Source organism: Suricata suricatta, chromosome 9, assembly GCF_006229205.1.
Source record: "Suricata suricatta isolate VVHF042 chromosome 9, meerkat_22Aug2017_6uvM2_HiC, whole genome shotgun sequence".
Lineage (NCBI taxonomy): Eukaryota > Metazoa > Chordata > Mammalia > Carnivora > Herpestidae > Suricata > Suricata suricatta.
Window position 1 is genome coordinate 90053406 of NC_043708.1, and position 19247 is coordinate 90072652.

The window sequence follows — 19247 nt, forward strand, 5'->3', positions numbered from 1 at the left end:
TGTTTACTGTGAAGTGTAGAAGACAGTGGTCCTTTCCAGGAGTAAAATTCTCTCCCTACATTTTTTCAAATCAAATCATGTTAACAGTGGCTTTTGGGGGGTGGTGAGTTTATAGGGAATCCTCATTTTATTTACATTTTCCAAATACTACTTCCATAGTTAAATTCATCTTTTTTGAAGGAAGAAAAGTACATTGGAGGTGATTGGAGTCCTCACTCTTAGAAAGTAAGAGAATCCTCATAAGCCACGACATGCTCAGTGACATGGCAATGCCTCTGAGTCTTTTTTAAGAGAAAATTCTAAGTATAATATTCAGGTTTAAAAAGATTTTTTAAAAAGATACATGAGTAGAAACTCTGTAAGGTGAGCTTCAGGATTGTAATTCAAAACAGTTTACTACTCCCAAGTGACTGCTTCTCTTTGAATATAGGACATCACCCATGAGTATCAACTCTTTAGTGTATTACAGGAAAATGTGATTTTGGAAGATTTCTGAGAAAACAACTATAAGGGCATAGCCTGTGTCATATGTCTAGGGAAAACTTAGCTAGCAGGGCAAATGGAGAACATAGTCATATGGTTAAGATTATCTCAAAACCAAAGCTAGACACTATCCATGAACTTAAGGCATGAAGCACTGGGTACTACTCGCTGCCCTCAACTGACATCTTCACACCTCCATGCTCTGAGCCACCTGACAACTTCCTTGTGCCCCCACATACTTTCTGTTGGACTCCTGACTCTTGTTGGACTTTCAGTTCATCCATCCAACCTTTATTGAACCCCTAGCATGTGCCTTTTACTGCACCTTTGCTCTGAGATGACAGAAATGGACATGATTCATCCATAAAGAGACTTATGAGCCTGTGTTAAGGTGACAGTAAAACAGATGATTGCTGGCACAACATTCATACAGGGTGTTAGGGAGCACAGAGAGCTCCTAATTTTGCTTGGAAGAAGAGGCTGGGGAATAAATAAGGGAAGGGGGTCACAAAGGAGGGGACACTTGCATTAATTCATCGGGTACACTGGGAAGGGGGCAATGAGAGAGGATCTGGGGATGGGGACCCAGAGAGTAAAGTCAGAAGTCCACGTCAAAAGAAGCACTCAGGAATGACAAAGCGACTTATCTGGAACTTATTCTGCCAAACTGTCAAGTGGAAAACTGAACCTCATAGACCAAGGACTTGAGCAGTAGATGTAGTAGATGGAATTCTGAGATGGTCTCTACCTCCTCAGAATTCTCTCCCCATGAGAGTGAGCAGGATTTGTGAAGAGGTAATTCACACCTGTGACTATGTTACTTTGTATGTTGAAAGGGGTTTTGTAGGTATAATCAAGGTCCCTAATCAGTTGACTTTGAGTTAATTAAAAAGGGACATTATCCTGGGCCTGAACTAAGCAGGTGAAGTCTTTAAAAGGGTGCAGGCCTTCCCAGAAGTCAGAGTGATTCCAAGCAGAAGACAGGCTTTTCTGTTGGCCTTGAGGAAGCAATCTGCCATGTTGTAGAGAGAACCACATGGCAGGGAACAACATGTGGCCTCTAGGAGCTGGAATTGAATTGAGCATGCAGTGAGTTTGGAAGAGAACTCAAAGCCTCAAGATCGCAGCCCTGGCCAACACCTTGATTCCATCCTGGTGAGACCTTGAGCAGCTATCCCATGCCTATGCCCAGACCTATGTGGGATAATAAACTTGTTGTTTTAAGCCACTAGGTTTGTGGTAATTTGTTATGTAGTAAGAGAGAACTAGTTCAGTGGGTAAAGAGGAAGTAAATGTTGAAGATGGAGGAGGAGGTGAGCTCTAGAGCCCTGTGAGAAGCTGGGGAGCAAACATTCTGGTTAGCTGGCCAGTCAGGGAGAGGTGCTGAAGTATAAAGTCAGGCAAAAGTAAGGCTTACCTGGTTCCTAAGGATCCCCACACTAGGAACTAAACTCACGAGTCTTTTCTTCTCAAGAGGAATGCTCAGGTGAGTGATGCCAGCCCGTCCACAGCTCTGTGACTTCCCCTGCCCTCCAAGAGACTGGTGGAAAGTAGAGAATCCAGAGATGATGTTTATACCCCGATGACACATCAAAAATGTGTTTTACTCAAAGGCCAATACTTAAATTTTGTCCCATGATACTTGGCAAATTTCTTCCCTGAAATTGAGTTGTTGCCTTTCATGTTGTTACTTGATACCAAAAGTACAAACGTCAACTCTTGCATTTTGTGGTGCATTTTCAATTCTTTAAAAGTATTGAAAAAATAAAAGTGCAGCCAGTTTATTTCCCCTCAAACAAGCCAATATTTCATTTTTCTTTTTATTCTTTTTTTTTTTAATGGGTCACACCAATTCCTTTTGAACTGGTGAATCATTTCAATGTTTGAATCACTATAAAAGGTCCAAAGGGAGTATTTCTTTAACACTGGAAATAATCAGAGGTTATATAATATACATAGGAAGGACAAATAGCTTTAAAAAAGAAATTTTTCCATCTCTTTTTCTTCTACCATCTCAGCGGCCCTAAATCTTCACTGAAAATAATAAAACATTTTAATGACCAAGCTATCTTTATGTGAAATTTTAAAGCTTTAGTAAAGTGTGCAATAGAATATCAAATGCCTCTTCTGAGAGAAGAATATGGCAGAGTACTGTCATATCCACAGATGGAAGCAAATTACAGACATATAAAGAAAATTAACAATACAGGATGATTATATGTGGCACAAGAAGTCCAGATAATCAGAGGTATAATTGCAGAGGTACTGCATCGAGTCCAGGTGACCAGCCCGTTTCTAAAGGAGGAGTGATCTCCCATCAGTGGTGAGGACTGAGAAGAATGTGGGGGAGGGTGGGGAAGGAGTGTGCTGGCACAGGGCAGGAAAAAGTTGGAAAAGTTGGAAGAGTCTAGGCATATTTGTGTAGCAATAAGTAAATCAGTTGGGCTGAAGGTGGGATTCGTGTCAAAGGAAGTAGGGGAGATGTTTGGAAAATAGTGCTGAATCTAGGCTTTTCCTATATGTACTGGAAAGCCACTGAAGTCCTTTTGGATCCAACAAAAACAAATGTTTCATGAAGATCCATGGTCACTTGTGTTTGGATTAGAGGCTGGGAGCCTAATGGGAGTTTAGGGCAAAAGTGATAAAGACCCAGCTGGGCAAGGGGAAAGGAGAGAGGAAGATGGCATTAAAAATATAATATACAGAAAAACCTAAAGTATGTGAATTATCCTTTAATAGGTAATTTATTGATGTCACAAACTTTCGAAGATTTTGGTCAAGACCCTGCTTGTTTGGTGGGGACCAGTGGTCTCAAGCAACCTTCCTTCCTCTTTGTAGAGAAATATAACTGTCTGTGGGCTTATGGTGACATTTTTAGAGAATTATCTCATGACTAACTGAGAACTTCAGAGATTAAAAATTAGTCACAACTGGAACAGCATATTTTAGTGGTGTAAAAGTCTGCTTACTTTGGGACAGGTGGGAGCCAACTTTTAAAGATGCTCTTCAGGTGCAAATTGGTGCCAAGGGGTGCTGCTCAAGCCCTAAGCTTCCTATGTTTCTGCACATCTTTTTATATAGCCCTCTGCTGGGCTGCTGGTTTCTGGGCTGCCTCACTTTCCTCAGAGCAACAGTTCTTCAAAGAGGAGAACTCTGAGAAGCCAGCGTAATTAGCCCAAATGCTAGTCTCATTTTCACCCCTGCCATTCTGACATTGTTTTTGCCTCCACTCTTCAACAGCCAGGAAACTGAGCAGGCACTCACTACCTCATATTTGGAGACTTGTGAGATGGAGGAGATTTGGACACCAAGGGTAAGAACCAACATCTGTTAAGCAACTATAGTGTACCAAGTCCTCTGCTGGAAACTAATGAATGTAAAGTTTAGCATAATGCTAACCACTTAGGGGTCTATCAATGTTCATTTCTTTTTTCCTTGCTATTAAATTAGAAAGCGGCATGAGATAGCAATAGACAGGAGCCATAAGGAGACAGACATGGAGAAGCCCTCTGTGCTCTGGAATGCAACAAGCAGGTCCCACCAACCCTCCCAGAAATGGAAGAGAAGCTGGTCTTCACTGACCACTCAGGAAAGAGAGACGCCTACCAGCTCAACACTCCCAGCTCTCCTCAGACAAGGCCAGTACTAGTGGAAATTAGGGATGACTCCACCACTCTGCTATTACTAATCCCCACAAAGTAGTTCCTCCATCACCCCCAAGTCACCTTCCTGGTCAGAAGAGGTTCTGGAAAATGATTCCACTTTTACCTCACCTTTTTTCCCTTTGACTTGTGGTCAGTTACTGAATTTTTATTTTTGAGAGAGGGGGATAAACACTTGCTTGAATTATGCTCCAAGGAGATACAGGTCTAGAGAATCTGAGGCCTGGCTTCCAATGGACTTCTTTCTCTCTTGGGAGCCTCCAAATCCCACTAGTGGTGGTAGTATCTCTTCCCCAAACTCCTCAGAATGACCCACTTGTTACCCAGAAAACCACTGCGGCTCTAGTGGTGTGAGAAGGGAAACCATTCAGACCCCAAAGTCTTAGAGTCTGGTACAGTGGAACAATCTGAACTCAAGATACCTAGGTTCTAGTTTACATTTCCCTTTTTAGGACCCTGAGAAAATCACATCACCTTTGAGTCTGTCTCCCTGCCTACCATATAGGAATCACAAAGCTTATCACACGGACTTGTTGGACTGTCATGAGGATGGTAAGATAACTGATGCACAGAACATTCTTGCTGATGCACGACACCTACTTGTGCTAGCTAAATGACCGACCCCTGTTGTTTCTCCTGATTATCTCCCTTCCTAGATTCAACACACTGGTGTTACTTTGATGTAGAAAGAGAAGGTAAGTGCTTTCAAAGAGAAGAGACAGCAGAAATGGCCTGGAGGAATAATCTTCCTTATGAAGAATTATCTCCTGGCAAATGACCTCAGCTTCTCCCACTCTTATTTTTTTAAATATCAGATTTCATCCTTTTTCTACTTCAAGTGCCACTCTGGACACTCTCCAATGTCTTCATTTCTCTGTTGAGTTCTGGAGCCCCAAACCAGACTATATTCTCTTAAGACTATGTTTAGTAGATAAGAAGACTATTACACTGAGTAATCTTCGCATTTTTGTAGTGTTCACAAAACTAAAAGTAGCACTTTATATACTGTTTTGTAAAAGTGATTTGCCATTTCCCCTCAGAAGATGTTTCTGGAAAGGGAAAGCCACAGAATCAGGCTGGGAAATGCTCTCTAACAATGTGTTGTAGTTCTGGGGGCACACAAGGAATCTTGAGAAAGATTTCAAGGTTGGATCCTAAATTTCTAGTCCAAATTCCTGTTATTTCACTGAATTGTGAGCTCATTAAGGGTGAGGACCATTTTTGTAGCCCCAAAAGATAGTACATAGGGACATTCAATACACCTTTGTTGAGTGAATATCTGTATCAAGTATCAACCCAAACAAGGTGGAAAACTTGGAGTCATGGGCTCCTGGGACCTGACACCACCAGACCAGGGAATATAGGATTCTCAAACATTCTCAAATATTTTCTGTCAGTGGGCCTCTCCTAGTAAGGCCTAGGGGAGTACCAACCAAAAGAGATGGATTCCAAGTATATTGCTAGACTTTCAGGTCTGATCAAATGGAGGAGAAAAACTGATTACAACTAAACACTCTGAACAAAACAGACACATGCACACAGCAATTAACTGAGGACTCTGAAAAATAAGTAAAAGTAGGTGGGTTGGGGGAAGAAATAACTCAATATATAACCAATATGGTGGCAATTAATTTCTTAGAATTTTTCTCCTGGCTTTGATCTGAAGGGTGACCTGCCTCATGAAACTGCACAGTGGTCGTAGACTACAACATCTATATGAAACAGCCAATCTTTCTGAACAAATGACCTGGAAAAGAGGCCCTTGCAAGCCAGAGTGTATGGGGAAGATTCTTGTTCTTGTCCTCCTATATTTTCTCTCCCAGTTCAGTTTCTTTTCTTTTTTTTCTCTCAGTTCAGTTTCAAGGCCAGATGCAGCTTCCAAATTAACTGACACCCCCATGACAGCAACTGAGGCACCTAAAATCCCTGAGAAAAAAAGTCATTATCTGGGGACAGAAGAATGTAGAAAAGGGGACCCTGTTACATGAGTATGAGGAAGTCCTCATATTTAGTTCTTTTCTCTTGCCACTTTATCCAGAGGGAAATTCTCATAGAATAAAACTTTGTGATGTCATTAGTGGCTATAACTCTAAGAGCCCTATCTTTTGAGCCAGAAAGATGATAGGTGATCCTAGGAGCTAAAGAATGTGAGGGAAATCCAGAAGAGGAAAGATTTGGAGAAGGGGATTCCATGTACGAACTGACATAAGTCCTGGACTGCCCTCCAAGCTGCGCATGTGTGGATGACACCCAGACACAGCAGAGGCTTTGGAACCTGAGCTCACAGCGAACTTCTGCGTATAGAAGGTGAGACAGAACTTGCAGTCGGCACTTAACTGGTTTGCTTGAATCGTGAACCAAAGCAAAAAAAATCAACATGCTCTGATTTTAAAGGGACCCAGAGTTACATAACATCCCATATAAAATGTCTTAAGATACAATCCAAAATTACCTAATGTGATAAGGACCAGGAAAAGCTGACCAATTCTCAAGGGAAAAGATGAAAAACATGTTGAAATTACAAGAAAAAAAAAAGATTTTGAAGCAATTGTTATAATCATTCTTCATGATGTTAAGGTGTTTAACTCCTGAAATGAATAAAAATTAGTTATCAGTAGTGAAATAGAAAGTTTTCTTAAAATGGAAATTTTATAACTGAGGTATACAATATCTGAAGTAAAAAATTCCCCGGATGGGCTCAATAGCAGGATGCAAGTGACAGAGTGAAGTGCCAGTAGACTAGAAGAGAGATCCATAGGAATTATCCAGTCTAAAAAACACAGAGAAAAATGTTTGAAAAATAATGAAGAGCTTCTGGGATCTGTGCAACAATATCAGACAGTCTAGCATTCATATCATTGTAGTTCTTAAGGGAGTGGAGAAGGATTGGTATAGAAGAAAATAGTTGAAAAAAAATAATGGCTAAAGATTTCCCAAATTTGGTGAGAGTAGCTCAGCAAGTAGCTCAGCAAACCCCTAACAGGACAAACTTAAAGAAAACTGAACTGAACATTCACCCTCCTTCTTAGATCCTGAAGACTTCTGAGTTTTCAACCCTCCTGTCAGGGAAGGAGCACATGAATAAGAAGTCAGATTCCTAGGAATTAATCCCAGCTCACTGACTCAAGTGTGAGACCCAGGAAAAACCAGTTACCCTGCATGGGCCACAGTTCCTCATCCAGAAAATCTCAAGATTGCACTGCATGATTTTCTAATTTCCTTCCTGTTCTAAAATAATTACCCATTATCAGCTCTTCTGTGGACTTTTCTGTTCAAAACGATAACATTTATGAAAACCTAATGTATGAAACAAGAAACCACCTTCCTGCCAAGAGTCTCTCCACCCTTTGTAATGGTGCAGGTAACTGAAATGGAGAAACTCCCAGAACAGAACCCCAAATGAAATTGTATAGCAACCAGAATGGAGTTTGGCCTTTCCCAGCAGCTTCCTGCAGAGTTCTCTGAGCACCATGGGAGGCCTGGAATTCAGTTCAAAGAAAACGAAGCTCTGCAGAAGAAAACTTTTCACTCCCAGTAAATGTATTTTCAATCTCCTGGGTTTTTTTTCAGAAGGTAAGGAATGGAATGGAATGCCCCCATGGCCTCAGATTCCTAGTTTGAATCTGTCAGAATATGTTAAATCTGTCTGTAAACACAATAATAGAGCATCTTACAGTTAACAGAGCAGTTCTCTTTCCTGCATTATCTCATTTCCTCCTTCCAACCTCCAGCCCCTGAAGTAGGTTGTAGCAATCACCTCCTATTTTCCTTAGAGGAAACATCTGAAAGAGGTTGAGAGTTTTATCCGTCTTTCTAGTACTAAGCTTTAGAAAGTGCCAACTCTTCTGGCTTCAAATTCTGACCTCTTTTCCCACCACCAGGAACCAGAGGCTCTAGGCATTGCCAAGCTGTGACCTGCAGCTACTGGGCAAGAGGCCAGTTACTCCACATTGTAATGGCAGGCTGTAGTACACTAGATCCTCTCAGCTCATTTCTCTGAAGAAGAACACGGTGTTAAAGAGTTGGCTTCAATACACGTTGTCCCTCTCCCAGTCCCTCATTGCCACTAGCCAGGATGCTTGGCATGGAAAGGCTCTCTGGTATTAGACACAAGCTCTTTTGAAAATGTCTTTCCTCCCCTTCTTCTAGCTGCTTGTGAATGTGCTTGGCTTTGATTCAAGGTTTGGGAATTTGTGGTTGCTTGCTCAGGTGTTACCACTGAGGGGCCTTGAAGGGCTTTGCTGCTTGGCCCCCACATGGGCTTCCTCTCTGCTCTCCTCCCTCCTGAGGAATTGCTGCTCCCTCCCATTCTTGCACATTCATTCAGCCTCCACTCTGCATTGATGTGCCCAGAGGTCATTCTTCCCTCCCTTTGTGAACCAATTTCAGCTCATTTATTCACACTTTGTCCCTTCATTTTCAAGAAAATTCTCTTTGAGTATGATAATTCTGAGCATTGCATACAATCATCATTTCAGAACAAAAAGATGTCAAAAGGTGGGTGGGTTTATTACATCTAGCAAGGAAGTAGGCTTTCTCTTCTTTCACTCTTAATGACTCATTCAACCTGAATCAAATCTGAGTAGTCTGTGCCTTTGAACAGGAGACTGGGTGGTGGGGAGGATGGGTTGAGGGGGGTAGGTACCACCCAAGTTGGGGCCTTGGGCTTAAACCCAAGGAGCCATGTCCATGTGCCATAGAATGGGCAGAAGGGACTGAGAAAATTAAATGGTAGCATGGTATGAAGCCCTTGCTCATCTCTGGATTTCTGCTTTCCCATCTATTAAAGGATCACAGAAGAGTGGGTTGGGACTAAGGTACATGACCTTACTGAAACTATTTTTCTGAATCACTGTGCTTCCCTACTTGGACATTGAACCTTGATTAAGGAAAGGAGGTTAAACCCTCACCCGGCTTAGGTACCTGGAGAAGTAGGAGAGAGGAGGTTTTGCTGGCAGACTTAGGCTTGGATCCTGGCTCTGTCCATTCCCAGCTATGTGACCTTGGGATAAGTACTTAACCTCTCTGAATCTCATTTATAAAAGGGTAATAGTACTTCTCTTGATAAGGTCATTGTGAGGATAAAATGTAATATCTGCCACAATTATCTCCTGGAGTTCCCCAACTCACAGAATATTTAGAACAGAGGACAAGTAGGCTGGGTGGTCTTGGACAGCCTTAATATCCTTCTGTTTCTTCTTTGGTAAAATTGGGATACTATGTGCTTTGCAATAGGGTTGTGAGTGCTAACAATGATGTAGTAGAGACCAGCACAGCACTAGGACACTGTGGGTCCTTACGTGGTGCTACTGGTCAATTAGAAATTGTCAGTATTCATCTTACCTGAGGCCAGTGTCCCTAGAAAGTGTTCTCTGGGAATATTTGTAGCAGTCCTTAGAGCCTGGAGGCTGGGCCAAAGCAGAAGACGTCAGTGGGTTTTGAGCCAGAGAAGGTGGGACCAAGATGCCTTTAGCATACAGGCTAGGGCCAGTACCCAGAGGTGTGGTGCAGGGTACTCAGGCAGGGCATTGGGCCTGGCAAGAGTTCACACCCTAGGACCAGAGGGCCTATTCCACACACTCAGTTACATAGCTGTATTTTCCACAGTCTTGGGGTTAAGCAGTCTCCCTGATGGTTTCACAGGCCTTACAATGCAAGCTGCCAGGCTGGGCTCTGGAGAGGCTTAGAGATAGGAAAACAACACCCTAGAATGGTAGCCTAGGTCACTGCAGAAGACTCACAAACATAAAAGCATGCCTTTTGGGGAAGTAAGACTTTTAACATTTTTTTAACATTTATTTTTGAGAGACAGAGTGTGAGCTGGGGAGGGGCAGAGAGAGAGAGGGAGACAAGAATCCTAAGCAGGCTCCAGGCTCTGAGCTGCAGCACAAAGCCCAACAGAGGGCTCTAGCCCACAAACCGTGAGATCATGACCTGAGCCTAAGTCCGATGCTCAACTGCTCAACTGACTGAGCCACCCAGGTGCCCTTAGACTTTTTTTTTCTTCTGGTAGAAACTGGGATCTCTGGGGGTTTGGTCTTGCTGGGCTGTCTAGTGGTCCACAGACCTCTTGAGGTTCCAACACAAGTAGCCTTGGGGATACACAAAGAACTCTAAACCACTCTGGGAGGACAATGGGATTCATCTCTTCAGTCCTTCCCTCTAGCAAGTATTAGTTGCACACACCTCCCTAGGGAACTTGGTCTCTGTAGCTCTCCCCCCATAAAACCATGGCCAAACCATCTGCTAAAAATCACACACTGTTCTGTCTTAATAATCTTACTTGCATCATTGTTCAGCCTGGAATGTCTTGTCCCTTCACCAAAATCCTACCCATATACAAGACCCAATGCCAATCTCAACTCTTCCAGGAGCCCTCTAAACTCTAGCCCACAGCAAACACCATTCCTCAAAGCACATGGTCATGTCTCCATTTTTTTTTTTTTTGGATAGCTCTTACTCTATGGGTTTGTTAGCATCTGTCTTTGTTAATTTTTCTTTCATGAATGTTTGTTTCCCCCTTCTTTCTCATTTCTTTCTTCTGGCTAGTCACCAAAACCTGTTGGTTTTACCTCTAAAAAATATCTTAAATCCATCAACATCTATTCATCCTTCAGGGTCATTCTCTGGTTCAGACCACCATTACTACAACAGCCTCCTAAGTGTCCTGCACCTGGACCAACTTTTCCAATTCATTCTCTATCCTGAGGCCAGAGGACTGTTGCAAATACAAAAAATACAAATATGCCTCAAACCCTTTATCCCACTGGCCTCAAGGCAAAATATAAACTTTACAACAGACCTTTCAAAGGGCTTCATTTACTGGTCCCTGCCCACCTTTGCAGTCGCATTTCTTAAGATTCCAGTATGCTCACCAACGCCTTTCACCATTATCACTGAGGCCTGCTGTGTTCTGGTCATGATAAATCCTTCTCAGCACCTCACACATTCTCCTGGACATCTGGAATCTTCTTCTTGCCCACCCACCATGCCTCCCTCACAGCACTTGCTTTACCTACACATAGTCAGTCTTCAGGTCTCCAGTTCAGTATTATCTGACCCAGTAAGCCCCACACCCTCACACACATACCTACGTCTAGGTGACCTACTCAGAGTACCTTGTCCTCTCCCCATCTCCATACTTTTTATTTGAAAGAGTTTATTAAGGAATCTCTACACCCAATATGGGGCTCAAACTTACAACCCCAAGATTGAGTCACACGCTCCACTGACTGAGCCAGACTGGTGCCCCCTCCATATTTTTAATTCCATTCTATAGTTGCCTGTTTACTGGTCTCTGTCTTCCAGTAGAACTATACACCATTTCAGAACAAAAACCATATCTGCACATTTTATTGTTGCATACCCAGCACTGGGCCCAGTGTCCACCTCTCATAGATGTTCAAATAATTTTTTAATAAATGAATGGAAAGAAGAATGAATCTGTACATCTGAATCTTCAAGGGCAATCACCATTTTATATGCTTCTTTATATCTCCCTTCAGTGCCTGATTCAGGGCTCTGTTTATCCTAGGTACAAAGAGGAGGAGGTAATCATTTGCTTTTAGCAAAAAGCCCTCATTGTTTAAATAGAATGCTCTATTTATGGGTTCTTCCCTTTTTCTGAACTGCATGCTACAGGAATGCAGCTGGCAACTTGGTGACCTAGATCTGCTCCCAGCAGTGCTGGATGAGCAGGGAGATCCACAGAATTCAAGGCCTTCAGAAGCTGAATGGGCCACTCATCAAGGAGGAGCTGTGAAAAGCCTTGATGGAGCCCAGGAACCCAAGTTCTAGTCCTGGCTCCTCATTCATCAGCTCCATGACCACAGGCAAATCATTTAGCCTCTGGAGTTCGATTTCTTCATTGGTAAAATACATAAGGAGAAGGACTGATAATTTATCTTCATTTACAGCTCTGAGTTATCATTCTTTTAATAAACATTTTACCACATTCCCACCAGAGGTGAAGAATTTGGCTGTTTCCAATCTAAATATCAGGATACCCAGATCATTACAAATGAGGTAAGTGTTTTTGTAATCATAATCTTATAACATTATAGGGGGCTTTAAACTTGGTAATGAGTTCTCATATTTTTAAATTTTTAAATAACTGTAACAGAGGCAACTATGTGGGTATATCAATATCCATTTCCTGCTTCCTCTTCCCTATTTTATTAGAAATGGCAATATGCCTAGGGGCACATGGGTGGCTCAGTTGTTAAGCATCTGACTTTTGATTTTGGCTCAGGTCATGATCTCATGATTCATGAGTTTGAGCCAGCTTTGGGCTCTGTCTGACAGCATAGAGCCTTCTTGGGATTCTCTCACCCTCCACCCTCCCCTGCTTGCATTCTCTTTCTCAAAATAAATACACTTGAAAAACAAAAGAAATGGTGATATGCCCCATTTAAAACTATATTCCCCACCCTCCCTTGCAGCTAAGATGATCATGTGACTAAGTTCTAGCTGATAAGATATGAGCAGAAATGTCATGGACAACATCTATGTAAAGCTTCTCCAAAGGGGGAGAATATACCCTTTGCCTTCTTTTTCCTCTCTTTTCTGTTGGCTGAATGAAAATAAGATATCTGGAACTTGACAGCCATGGTGGGCCATGAGGTGATATACTAAGAATGGTAGAACAGCAAGACAGAGTTGGGTCCCTGACATCTGGAACCACCATCCCAGCCCTCGGCTTTTTTTTTTTTTTTTTTTTGCTGAACCTCTTTGCCATAAGAGAGAAATAATTTCTGTCTTCTTTAAGCTGCTGTTGTTTTAGTTTTCCTGTCACATGTAAACCTAACCCTAAATGATAAAATAATCATATATTTTATGCAAAACCCTGTGCTACATGCTGCAGGGAATGTAGAGGTAGATAGGATTTAGATACACAAAAAGTTGGACAGGAAGTCTCTGGTATGAAGGAGATCCTAAGAAAGGTTTGAATTGGCAGGGCTGTGTCAACGTGAAGAGGATTTATATGAGATGAGGCCAGGGAATATGATGAAAAGATCTTGAATGCCAGGCTAACAACATTGTGCTTGACCCTCTGATGGGCAAACAAAGTAGATAAGCTTATTTCCATTTGCAGATGAAGAAACCCAAGCCTTGGCAGGTTACAGGACTTGTTCAAGGTCACCCAGCCAGTGAGCCACAGAGCCAATTGCAATTCTACTAACACTTGGGCCAGTTCCATACCATTGTTCTGTGTGTGTTTGAGGAAATCTGGGACAAAAAGGAAGGAATGGAGGTTTTACACTTTGATACAGCCAGGGAAGTAGACTGTGCCCCCTCTTTACACCCCCACACCATTAGGAGGAAACTTCAGGGTGTTGCTATAAGTTTAGGATCTATACCTACCTTTTTAAAGTTTATTTATTTATTTTGAGAGGCAGAGAGAGAGGGAGAGGAAGAGAATCCCAAGCAGGCTCTGCACTGTCAGTGGAGAGCTCAATGTGGGGCTCGAACTCATGAACTGTGAGATCATGATTTGAGTTCATATTAAGAGATGGATGCTTAACTGACTGAGCCACCCAGATGCCCCAGGATCAAGACCTACCTTGAAGTCAGAGGACTCTCCCTTGGATCCCTAGTTGGCCAACCCCATGAGGAGGCTACAGTGGCCAAGGTACTGCTGTGCTATGTGGTAAGTACCCATGTATCAGGCACTGTGCTGGGCACTCAATGTATATTACCTAAATTACTGCCTTCAGTAGTCTACCAAGAAAGTTATAATACCAGTCCTATTTTATAACAAAGATGAAGAAACGGAAACTTGAAGAGATGAAACCACTACCCAGAGTCACTCAGTTGATGACTCCATTGAAGTACAAACTGTGGCAACCCCTCAGAACAACTTGACCCAAAAGATGTAGTTATGGAGAAAAACATTACATAGAAATATTTAATGATTAATATAGCTTTAAGAAAATATTCATTGTAATGTCTCTCTGGGAAAGCAGTTGATTTATGATACAGGAGCCGGGCATTTGGAATGCCTGGTCCACCCTGAGCAGAATGGCACCTGTTGCTTTTGTATTGACTTGTCTGCTTCCTCAGAGACCACCTGTTTATATGAAATTTATTGATTCTGTCTGATTATCCATAACATACCTGCTTAAGCAAGTTCTGTTTTTCTCATGAGATCACTCTTTGATCACTAAAAATAGTCTTGGCATTGATCGAATATCATATTCTCAATCAATATGGGACTACCGAGTTTCTCAGGGTGACAGTTGTTATAAGCTGTCGTCCCTTGCTCCCTTTCTTTTTTATAGCTGACTTGTTTGTGCCTAATTCTTTGTTCTACTCCAAAGCTGTGTTCTTAGCCCGACATTCTAATTTCTTCTCAATCCCTGGTAAAGCATGGACTAGGCTCCTATTAATACTTAAAACAGCAAAGACTTACCTAGTTTGATAGGTTGGCCAGTGCCAGATTCCAACTGTGTGCATCCCGCCTGCAATTGGAAGTCAATGTCCTATCCAGGAATCTTATCACTCATGTCCTACATGTGACCCTCCCATGGGTGAGGGACTTACTGGGGAGGTAGATTCACAGATACCCAGATCTTTGTGACCTCAAGCTTCCCAGGATTCTCTTGTCTTGGTTGCTCATGCAGCAAGGATGCCAGAGTCCTCCCATTCTGGGTTCTAGAATTCACAGTTTCCAGTGAGCTGTTTCATGGAATAAGGGACACTGCATTCTTTGTGTCCTTCCTGTAACTGTCATGGTTAGAATGCATTTTGTTATTATTTGCACTGGCATCCAATGGACAACTGGTCATTAGAACTGAATCTCCTATCATTGCCAACATTTGGAAAGTTGAGTTTTATTTTGCTGGTCATCCACTATGCGTCTTTCCAGTAATGTGGTATGTCCAGTGTTCCAGCACAAACCACATATTCCCCTAAGCTAACCAAACTGATTTTCTTCTGGAACTTTCATAGGAAACACCCTAATATGTGGACTGCAGAGCTGAAGGCTACAGATGGACCCTTGTCCCCTCTGTATTCTCTGCCCAACCACAGGAGGCCAAGTACTTTGCCAGGTTTTGCCCTGGGTCATCACTGGTCCACCCCATTCTTGTATACATTCCCTGTTGGCAAAACACTCCTCCTTGTCAAGCTCAGCCTAAGACTCTCACCCCACACCCTCTTCCTAATCAAGCCAAAGACAGAATGTGTTTCCCTTATTTTAACTAGATTAGGCTTAGCCTAAGTCTAGCAGATTTTAATAGTTATTAGTAAAATATTCTTCCATTTCCTTATAAATACTATAATCAATATTCTATTCTCAGATCACCACTTCAAGTATCTAAAATCAGACATGGAAGAGTAATTTCAATTTGTTCATAAAGTTTTCTGAAGATATAAGCAGATTTTGTCAGATTCAGAGGCACAATTCTTACAAACATGCTCATGCATTGTAGTGTGGGCAAACTGTCTCACCAGAGCCTGTCATTACACCTTGAATGATGGTTCTTATTGGTGGTTCTTATACAATCCTTATGATCTCTTACTGTCACATAAAAGTGATGTCCAGTTAAGCGGGAGGATCCACATGATTACCAAAGGCTCACTGCTTCCTTGACTGCAACATTTTCATTAAAGTTATGCCCTAGATGTTTCATATATGGCAACACTTTGTATGGACCCCAGGAAACATAAACAGTTGGGACATGAGAGGACCTTGAAACCCTGTATAATAATGTACATATGCCAGCTCTTCTTTTACATAGTAACAGATGGTGGCCAAAATCCAGCTGGGTTCCAGGCCCAGCTCTACCTCTTACTAGTTATATGATCTCTACTAGGTCATTTATACTCTCTGAACCTCAGGTTTTTCATCTGTAAAATGGAAATGATAATAATGCTTGCCTTACCATGAAGTTCAAATGAGATCATGGATGGGAAATCCCTTAACAGTCATGAAGCAACAACTCAAATATTAGCCATTTTATTACATACATTAACTTTTAATCTTCACAACACTAGGAGATGTCATTTTCCCCTTTTACAGATGTGGAGACTCAATAAGCATGGTGGACCTGATCTCCTTGTCTAATGCTCTTTCCTCTCTGGGAGAAGGCACATTCCATGGCACTATCCCTGCTCATGGCTATGTTGTGTGAAGAGCACATTTAGCTATTTTCTGTAGGCCTGGCAGCAAATTAGTCCTCAAAACCACACAGCAAGGAGGGGGACCAAGGGAAGGCAGTCAAGCCCCTGAGGCCTCTACTGTCCATGAACCCTACTCCCAGCCCCAGGTGCTTGACTTTCCCCAACACAAGTGTGTTAGCCAAGTACCTGTGGAGCACCTGCTTCCACCTGAGCCCTGGAGAAAGCATATGGGATTCAATTGGCACTGCCCTGAGAAGGTGTGTCATCTGGCCAAGGCAAGAACTCGGAGACACAGCAACAGTTGAACATAAAACTACATGTTCAAGTGCCAGGTGAGTAAGAAGGAAAAAGGGAGACTCCCACTAGGAACACTAGAAATTCCTGACGCTCTCTGTGCCCCCAACAAACCCTAGAAATACCTCAGTTTGGGGAGACATGGAATCTGCCTTATCCACCCTCTTTCCTCAACCCCACTCTTGAGGTCCCTCAGCTCTATCCCTTCCTGTCCCCAAAGCTATCTCCTGCTCTGGCGTATAGGCTCCACAAAGAGAGCAGATGTTTCCATTGCCATGTGCTCCAGACCCACTCCAGGGTCAATGTTCAATAAACATCTACTGAACTAAGCAGATGTAGGCAGAGCACATGGACAACAACAGGGACACAGAGGCCCATGAAAGAGTATGCAGACAGTCTGGACTCTGTCCTGGAAAGGGAGAGGCCTAGGCCCTTATGGATAAGCCAAAGGTAGAGAATCCCATCAACATGCTATTAACTAAATGGAGAGAAGTGCTGTTTAGAAAAAATCCTGGTGAAAAAACCTGATGAAATACCTGAGAGCAGCAACTGTCAGGGAGCAAACACCTCCCTTTGTGTGAGAGGCGGATAGGTGGACCAGTGAGTAGCTCTGTTCTGGCCACCATGGGCCAGAGCTGGGCTGTACAGGTGAAGGGTCTGTTTCCTGCATGTGAAGTAGACTGAGTGGAGGCCTGTGAACACCCTCCTGCCTTGCAGTGGGGGACTCATGAGTGACTTTTGAGGGCCATGACCTCTTCGGAGGAAGGAGACCTGATTGCCAAGCCCAGTGTTCTTCCCTGATCTGCTGCTGAGTGAGCAGGGATCAAGTGGGGGCTTTCTCTGAACTGTGCAGCCCCTTACCTGATCTGGAAGCACAAAGGGAATTTGATAGCTACTTAATGCAAATGCATCTCTTTTGGAATCTATTTAGAGAAAGAAACTGCTTGGCATTTAGAAATAAGTTTAATATCAGAGTTTGTTGCTGCTGCTGCTGCTGCCGCTGTTAACCATCCAAACAGTGGAAATTCTCACATGTCAGTAATATCATCAAAATGCTTAAAAATATACAGTAGGCCCCCTTCAGTCATCACATTTTTAAACTTCTGGAAGTATAGAGAACCTTCTGAGAGGAACTTGTCATAATCTAATGCTTGACAAAATGTTTTCCAGCTTCCCTCGACAATCTGTCCCATTAGGGTTTTTCAAGTGCACTTGATTGCAACAACTTTGGGTGAAGTGAACTTACTGTGTGGCCTTGTGCAAGTCCCTACCCCATGAGTGTCAGTTGCTGATTGTAGGACCTCTAAGTTTCTCCTCTGCTAAAAGGGGCCCCTTGAGCACCATGAGTCCAGAGATAGTGATCTTAGGAAACAATGCAGTTCCTAGAATTATAGGTCTGCAGAGAACCTATCCCATTTCTGGCTAACCTGTTCCCAGGCTGCTGCTAACACAGAGGTTCCAAACTTTCAAGCCTCAATAACAGCTCCAAGAAATTCAGTATTTTATACCAAATGAATGCTCTTCTAAGAAAATTAAGGAAGTGCCTGTGCAATATTTAAGTCAAATATTGGGACTCTGGAACAACAAAAAATGAAACCTGAGCAAAACTAATTGGAACATGACATGGACCTTATAGTAAGAATTTTGCTGGTAGAATTCTCAGCTACTAGAAAACATAGAACGTGATTCGAATTCAAATATTTTACTAATAAACCTCACAGATCCAGATTTTCACTCAGAGTTTTTCTTTTATCAGAACTGTCCAAAATCATGTTAAGTATCCAGGAATAATGTACCTATGACACAGCAATGGCCTTGAAAACCCAAAAACAGTAAGTTATAAAATGGATAAGTTGTAGAGTAGAAAATGCTTCTCAGTAAATTATAAAACTGGATAAGTTGTATAGTAGAAAATGCTTCTCCTCAAGGCCATTCGCCAGAAACAGAATTTTGAACCTGGAGGAAACCTTAATAGGAGACCCAGGTTTAGGGTAATAATACCATCTAATAAAAGGAGGCACAGGGCCTTGGAAAGAGGCTAGTGCAATGAGGGACCTTAAAGTTTGAGGTTCTTTAGCTTCATGGTACATCTATGTCTGTCAATAAATTACAGTGTGATTCATTTAAATAGCTGTTAATTGCATTGCATCGATTCACAGATTTTTCAACCTGAAAATATCAACTGGCTTGTTCATTGCCATACAGCTAGTTGGTGGAAAACATCAAGAATCAAGCCCAGTGTTTTGAACTCCTATCCAGAACTGTGTTACCTATACCTGCTATTCCTGCAACTATTTTGTATATACCTTTAATCTTCCAAAGCACTTCATGCTCTTGGTTTCAGGCAGCCAATAAAAGGTCTTAATCATCTGGCATCTACAAAGAGAATAAACACTTCTACCATTTAGAAGTAAAGTTACGTAGGACTTACTACGTAAGAAGACCGAAATGAAGGCCAGTGGGTGACACATGGCACCATATGTCAGGCTGGTAACAGCCTAGTTCTCTTCTGCTTATGCTCATTGTTCTCCATTTCTTCCAGAATCAGATGCCAGGGCTAATTAAATTCCTGATTAAAGCCCAAGGCATCACTAGGAGTTCAGCTGGTGAGCTGGCTGGGTATAAGGCACAAAATAGTCCCCCCTAGTTGATTTCCAAGGATACTGATGTTAAATTGGTAGAGTC

The 19247-nt window shown here is 42.4% G+C and overlaps 1 protein-coding gene and 2 long non-coding RNA genes across 3 annotated transcripts in view; 2 read left to right on the top strand and 1 right to left on the bottom strand.

The window, feature by feature from the left end:
* LOC115301193 (aromatase) overlaps positions 1-14669 on the bottom strand; it is a 109604-nt gene extending 94935 nt beyond the window's left edge. Inside the window, exon 1 of the mRNA XM_029950896.1 lies at positions 14557-14669. The gene's annotated coding sequence lies outside the window, so the exon portion shown is untranslated. The remainder of the gene's footprint in view (positions 1-14556) is intronic.
* On the top strand, positions 3727-15332 carry LOC115301196. Its single transcript, XR_003913010.1, has 5 exons — positions 3727-3796; positions 4598-4697; positions 4802-4840; positions 11787-12170; positions 15096-15332. It is a non-coding gene; the product is annotated as an uncharacterized LOC115301196 (long non-coding RNA).
* An 875-nt stretch (positions 15333-16207) lies between these two features.
* Positions 16208-18932, top strand: LOC115301197. The gene is made up of 3 exons (XR_003913011.1): positions 16208-16600; positions 18319-18394; positions 18722-18932. It is a non-coding gene; the product is annotated as an uncharacterized LOC115301197 (long non-coding RNA).
* Positions 18933-19247: the final 315 nt, after the last annotated feature.